The sequence below is a fragment of the Rhipicephalus sanguineus genome, chromosome 8, assembly GCF_013339695.2.
Source record: "Rhipicephalus sanguineus isolate Rsan-2018 chromosome 8, BIME_Rsan_1.4, whole genome shotgun sequence".
Classification (NCBI taxonomy): Eukaryota; Metazoa; Arthropoda; class Arachnida; order Ixodida; family Ixodidae; genus Rhipicephalus; species Rhipicephalus sanguineus.
The window spans coordinates 69,365,634-69,373,032 of NC_051183.1; positions in this window are offsets into that span (position 1 = coordinate 69,365,634).

Genomic DNA, 7,399 nt, shown 5'->3' on the forward strand with positions numbered 1-7,399 from the left:
GAGAAGATGGTTAGCAGCTCACGACCAAAAACACTGTCCCAGTCGGTGCCACTCGCAGTAAAGCTTTTGTTGGAGGGCCGTGTCGTTGGCCACGCTGAATGTACCCGCCATCCTACCAATATGCAGATCAGTCCTCGGGTCAGTGAGAAGTACCGAATCGACAGCTGCTTCTTTAGCTGCCTTGATAGCGGCTTAAATCTCGCAAGAGCAGGAAATTGCGGATGCGAAGGGGCTCGTTATGCGAAGGTCAATGGGTGGGTGGATCACTTCAGCGCAGTGACAAATAAAGCAGCTGGAGTAATAACACTAAGCACAGAAATCGATGCAGCTATCATAGAGTAGTGGGCACTGGGAAGCTTTGCATGGTCTAGACGTGACGTGAGAGCGCAGCGGACTATTTACAAGCACCAAGATGAGATGGCACATGAAATCAAGCTGTGAGGAGTCTAAGACGCCTGCACGAGATTGACAACCACTGGAAACTGTTGAAGGCGTTAACAGACTTCTCTGAGGTCGTGCTTGTGATCTCGCGAAATGGGACTCGTGACGAAAATGTCCATGTGGGCTAATACAGTAGAGTAGGCCACATGTTATCTCGGGAATGAATTTTTGAAAAGTGTAGACTGCGCGTTGCGTATCCCGAGAGGCATGCGCTCCCACTCAAACAGGGCGAAGGACGTAGTAACGGCCGTCATTTGGCATGTCGGTTTATAGATGCGATTTATAGATGCGCCTTGCTCGGTTCCACAACGCTGAAGATCTTGCGTTCTTTCAAATGACCTGTGAATTTCGGTCGTGTGGAAGGGAATAGATAAAGCCCCTCCATGAGTTTTCCGCCGACCAGGTTAAGTAGCGCCAACTCGCCCTCTCCCTCTACCTTTGAACCGGATCTCCCGCAGCGGAAGCGGGCGTGCCGCCATGATGTTTCCCGGTTGCACCCTCCCCCACCCCCGCCTCCGCCTGATTGTCCTGCCGCTCGGCTGTCTCCGCAACCTTCCTGCCGGCGGAGGATCGGTCGTGATTTTGCTTTAATGGAGCTTTGATGTACATCGATCTCTCTAAATGCACACACTAGATGATGTAGCTAAGCGTCTAGGAGATCAATGGGAACTGCAGCTGTGCGTATGTGATGCGTGCGCGGGCATTGCAACTGCACGAGTGCGTCTCGCCCGATGGAAGGACCTCCTTGATATGTGTGTTGTGTGAAGTTTCGTGCGATGCACCGAAAATGTGGCTTCGCCGTGCGGCTACGACGTCGATGCGGCGAAAAGGCGGGCATGGCAACTGCACAAGTGCATCTCGCCCGATGGAAGGACCTCCTTGATATGTGTGTTGTGTGAAGTTTCGTGCGATGCACCGAAAATGTGCCTGCGTCATTCGGCGAAAAGGCGAGCCGAATGAAAGAATGCGAGCTTCAGTGTGCGAGCTTTGTGTGAAGTTAAGCTCGCTTGGTCTGCCTGAAGTGACTTAAACGCCTTCCTGCAACGTCATACTGGTGTGAATGCTCATAGACTGGGCATTGTGACCGATTAATATAATCGTTTTGCAATGTAAAGTTCGAACATCTCTGTTCAACGGCTGCTTCTTCAGACGTCGGTGAAGCGTCGATGAAAGACCCTCCTTTGCGTCTGTTGCCGCGTCTACGCCATGCAGTCATCGAACGCGAGGTTTGCGTGTGTCGTAGACAGAATGAACAATTCCGCTACTCACCCCACTGGTTCACTAGAAGTTAACAGTGGACCACACGGGCGGAATATTTATACTGCGCGGGGAGATAGGTCTGCGAGGCGGCACGCAGTACGTTATATGTATGAAATGCTGCTTTTGGACATGTGTATGAAGCGCTACGTGGTGCTCAGTGTGCATATCGGTGCGATGAATACGCAAACAGTCCGGGCCACTTGCTGTAGTTTTCTTTTTTTTATGGATTAGAATAGTTATTAATGATCTGGATAACCTAAACGATCCTCCGAGAGAATGCTGTTCGATTGAAGGCAATGTAGAGCCTTATAATCATTTATCAAAACATGAACCCCTATAGGCATAAAACATTTTTGCACCGAAACATTGTACCAACACTCTCTCCTGCATGCACAAAATGAACACCACTGCCTGTATTTTTATTTAGTACGAGTTAAGTTGGCTTTGCTTTGTTCAAATTACCATATTTATTTGATTTTAATGCTAGGGACGACTTTTCATAGTTGAAAAAATTTAAACTCAAAGAATTCTGTGTAGCACTGCACTTTGTTTTAACTTTAGTATTTTCACTATTTGATTGCAACACGACGGTTGACTTCAGGTAGCGAAAATCTGGAAAAAAAGTTGTGTTAGAGTAAACATGGTACTAGTCTGTGTGTGTCGTCTATTTCAGAATAACTTGCATGCAACCGGCTTTGTGTTCCCACTAATTCATTTATTCCTTCTTTGCTTTGATGCACAAACTTTATTTACTTACGAACTTCTGGCAATGCCATAGTGGCATTCGGCAGTGCAGGGGGGTGTGATACAAAGTCGACGCAGCTTAATATTTCTATGATAGAACGTGGAAACAGAATGCAAAATATAATTACAGCATACCACAAAACCTTTAATTACAATTTTCAAATAGCAAACAGCTGAAAAATACATGATACACAAGCCAAGTAATAGCCTCTGACATGTGTATTGTAACTAGTTATAAGTTATAATTGCTAAAAAGTCACGTACTGTACGTAATATCCCGTAATATTTGGTATGTACACGGATCTGTGGAACAATATGTTCTATGCCTTCATTTTGGCATTGATAATTAAGGTAAAAGCACAAGATATTCCTTGAACAGTTACGTTACAACATATGCATTTCATTCTGCTCCTTATACATTCTTTGAAAAGCCATAATGTCAACATGCTAGGCATCACGCACAATGTTGACCAAGACATTCAACAGTACTGATTCAGTGCTGCACATTGAGTAACTCATTTTCGATCAGCTTATAGCGCAAGAAAAGACGAGGACGTAGACCAAGGATGTGACGACACGAGCGCCGACTCTCAACTAAAGTTTATTACAAGTTAGGGCAGGAATAAATACAGAGGCCAACCGGCTATCGACACAGCAACTGCGCGTGTGCAGCAGTCATCCAGGTGATTACCAAATTGCTCAGGGCACGTGGAACACGTGCGTGCATAAAAAAACACATACAAAACAAGAGCATATTTACAAACATACTTGTGACGCATCAGACAAGACAAGTTACAATTTAGAAATATGTGTGAATATGTGCGTGCGTGTCTGTATCGCGTGTGTATGTATGTATGAGCGTGCGTGTCTGTATCCCGTGTGTATATATGTATGAGCGTGCGTGTCTGTATCGCGTGTGTATATGTGCGTGCGTGTCTGTATCGCGTGTGTATGTATGTATGTGCGTGCATGTCTGTATAGCGTGTGTATGTATGTATGTATGTGCGTGCGTGTCTGTATCGCGTATGTATGTGTGTATGAGCGTGCGTGTCTGTATCGCATGTGTATGCATGTATGAGCGTGCGTGTCTGTATCGCGTGTGTATGTATGTATGAGCGTGCGTGCCTGCATCGCGTGTGTATGTATGTGCGTGCGTGTCTGTATCGCGTGTGTATGTATGTATGTGCGTGCGTGTCTGTATCGCGTGTGTATGTATGTATGAGCGTGCGTGTCTGTATCGCGTGTGTATGTATGTATGAGCGTGCGTGCCTGCATCGCGTGTGTATGTATGTGCGTGCGTGTCTGTATCGCGTGTGTATGTATGTATGTGCGTGCGTGTCTGTATCGCATGTGTATGCATGTATGAGCGTGCGTGTCTGTATCGCGTGTGTATGTATGTATGAGCGTGCGTGCCTGCATCGCGTGTGTATGTATGTGCGTGCGTGTCTGTACCGCGTGTGTATGTATGTATGTGCGTGCGTGTCTGTATCGCGTGTGTATATATGTATGTGCGTGCGTGTCTGTATCGCGTGTGTATGTATGTATGAGCGTGTGTGTCTGTATCACGTGTGTATGTATGTGCGTGCGTATCTATATCGCGTGTGTATGTATGTATGAGCGTGCGTGTCCGTATCGCGTGTGTATGTATGTATGAGCGTGCGTGTCTGTATCGCGTGTGCATGTATGCGCGTGCGTGTCTGTATCGCGTGTGTATGTATGTATGTGCGCGCGTGTCTGTATCACGTGTGTATGTATGTATGAGCGTGCGTGTCTGTATCGCGAGTGTATGTATGTATGAGCGTGCGTGCCTGCATCGCGTGTGTATGTATGTGCGTGCGTGTCTATATCGCGTGTGTATGTATGTATGAGCGTGCGTGTCTGTATCGCGTGTGTATGTATGTATGAGCGTGCGTGTCTGTATCGCGTGTGCATGTATGCGCGTGCGTGTCTGTATCGCGTGTGTATGTATGTATGTGCGCGCGTGTCTGTATCACGTGTGTATGTATGTATGAGCGTGCGTGTCTGTATCGCGTGTGTATGTATGTATGAGCGTGCGTGCCTGCATCGCGTGTGTATGTATGTGCGTGCGTGTCTGTATCGCGTGTGTATGTATGTATGTGCGTGCGTGTCTGTATCGCGTGTGTATGTATGTATGAGCGTGTGTGTCTGTATCGCGTGTGTATGTATGTGCGTGCGTGTCTGTATCACGTGTGTATGTATGTGCGTGCGTATCTATATTGCGTGTGTATGTATGTATGAGCGTGCGTGTCTGTATCGCGTGTGTATGTATGTATGAGCGTGCGTGTCTGTATCGCGTGTGCATGTATGCGCGTGCGTGTCTGTATCGCGTGTGTATGTATGTATGTGCGTGCGTGTCTGTATCGCGTGTGTATGTATGTATGAGCGTGTGTGTCTGTATCGCGTGTGTATGTGTGTATGAGCGTGCGTGTCTGTATCGCATGTGTATGCATGTATGAGCGTGCGTGTCTGTATCGCGTGTGTATGTATGTATGAGCGTGCGTGCCTTCATCGCGTGTGTATATATGTGCGTGTGTGTCTGTATCGCGTGTGTATGTATGTATGTGCGTGCGTGTCTGTATCGCGTGTGTATGTATGTATGAGCGTGTGTGTCTGTATCGCGTGTGTATGTATGTGCGTGCGTGTCTGTATCGCGTGTGTATGTATGTATGTGCGCGCGTGTCTGTATCACGTGTGTATGTATGTATGAGCGTGCGTGTCTGTATCGCGTGTGTATGTATGTATGAGCGTGTGTGTCTGTATCGCGTGTGTATGTATGTGCGTGCGTGTCTGTATCACGTGTGTATGTATGTGCGTGCGTATCTATATCGCGTGTGTATGTATGTATGAGCGTGCGTGTCTGTATCGCGTGTGTATGTATGTATGAGCGTGCGTGTCTGTATCGCGTGTGCATGTATGCGCGTGCGTGTCTGTATCGCGTGTGTATGTATGTATGTGCGCGCGTGTCTGTATCACGTGTGTATGTATGTATGAGCGTGCGTGTCTGTATCGCGTATGTATGTATGTATGAGCGTGCGTGCCTGCATCGCGTGTGTATGTATGTGCGTGCGTGTCTGTATCGCGTGTGTATGTATGTATGTGCGTGCGTGTCTGTATCGCGTGTGTATGTATGTATGAGCGTGTGTGTCTGTATCGCGTGTGTATGTATGTGCGTGCGTGTCTGTATCACGTGTGTATGTATGTGCGTGCGTATCTATATCGCGTGTGTATGTATGTATGAGCGTGCGTGTCTGTATCGCGTGTGTATGTATGTATGAGCGTGCGTGTCTGTATCGCGTGTGCATGTATGCGTGTGCGTGTCTGTATCGCGTGTGTATGTATGTATGTGCGCGCGTGTCTGTATCACGTGTGTATGTATGTATGAGCGTGCGTGTCTGTATCGCGAGTGTATGTATGTATGAGCGTGCGTGTCTGTATCGCGAGTGTATGTATGTATGAGCGTGCGTGTCTGTATCGCGTGTGTATGTATGTATGTGCGTGCGTGTCTGTATCGCGTCTATATGCGCGTGTATATGTATGTATGTGCGTGCGTGCGTGTCTATATCGCGTGTGTATGCGCATGTGTATGTAAGTGCGTGCGTGACTGTTCGCATGTCCACGCACGCGTGTCTGTAACACGTGTGTACGCGCGTGCGTATGTACGTGCGTATCTATATTGCGTGTGTATGAGCGTGAATGCCTGTATCCCGTGCGTGTGATCGCGTGTATCTATGTGTGTGCGTGTCTGTATCGCGTGTGTATGCATGTCCGTGTGTGTACGTATGTGCGTGTCTTTATCACGTGTGTATAAGCGTGTGTGTGTGCCTGCGTGCATGCATCGTGTGCGTGCATGCGTGTCTGACAGCGGCATTGACACAAAAAGGCTTCGGGCTCACTCATTTGGCCCAATTTAAGTAAACCACCGCATTCCTTCTTTGGTGCCTTCTTTTAGCTCATCAAGACCACAATTATGAAAAAAATTCTCGCCTATACTTTATGCTGGTTACATTATATGCGTTAATACACCGTGTCAAGGACAGCCGAGGCGGCGACGGGAAGGTAAACCGCTCAGCCGCCAGATGATATACTCATTTTTTGGAAGCGCTTATTTGTATATACCGAAGCGTCTTAAAAATATATTCATCACTTTGTTCTATCGGAAGCCCACTTTCGTCATGACTATTGCTTAAGAAACAGGTTCTTATTTGACGCTTCAAGGGGCCGATTAAACAAGCGCGCGCAGTGATTTTAATGCGGCTGCGGCGAGCCAGTGGAGGGTTCAACTAGAGTCACTGGAAAATTTCAGAGTACCGCAAAGGTAGGCTGCACGTGGGCAACATTGAGCGTCGGCGGCCATATCCCTTCCGGACCGTCCGGCGCGTTGGTAGCGTGTGTTGAGAAGTGACCGATCTTTTCGCCTCGATGCCGTGTTACGCTCGGCGTAACTGCAATATGTGTGTGTGTGTTTCTTCAAAAGGATATCAGAAGTGATTTCGAGTCATCGACAGTCATGAATCGACTGCGCGGTAAGCGGTGTAGCTAATGAAACGTGCGGCGAATGTTGTCATGAGCTCGCGAACTCTCTTCGTGGCTTCATCGGTCTCTTTTCGTTTCACGGCCGGGTCTGTTCGCAAGGTCCGAAGCTGTAGACATGGTTGCATTAGCGTAATGACCGTGCGATATGCCATTTACTTCGACACTTGGTGAATGTTGACTGTTTGCGCTAGCTTTGCAGTCGGTGTTCAGGTTCACTTCATAATGCATTCGAGAACATTATCGAACGAGAACATTCAGCATTGCGTCCTTCGACTGATCGCTGACGCATACCTTACTTGCGCACCATGCTTGCTGTCCAGCTGGGTGTTATCTGTAATAACAGTGGTGTGTGTACGGTAAGTGGAAGTTGTACGTGAAGAATTTCTCTCGGTTCGGAACG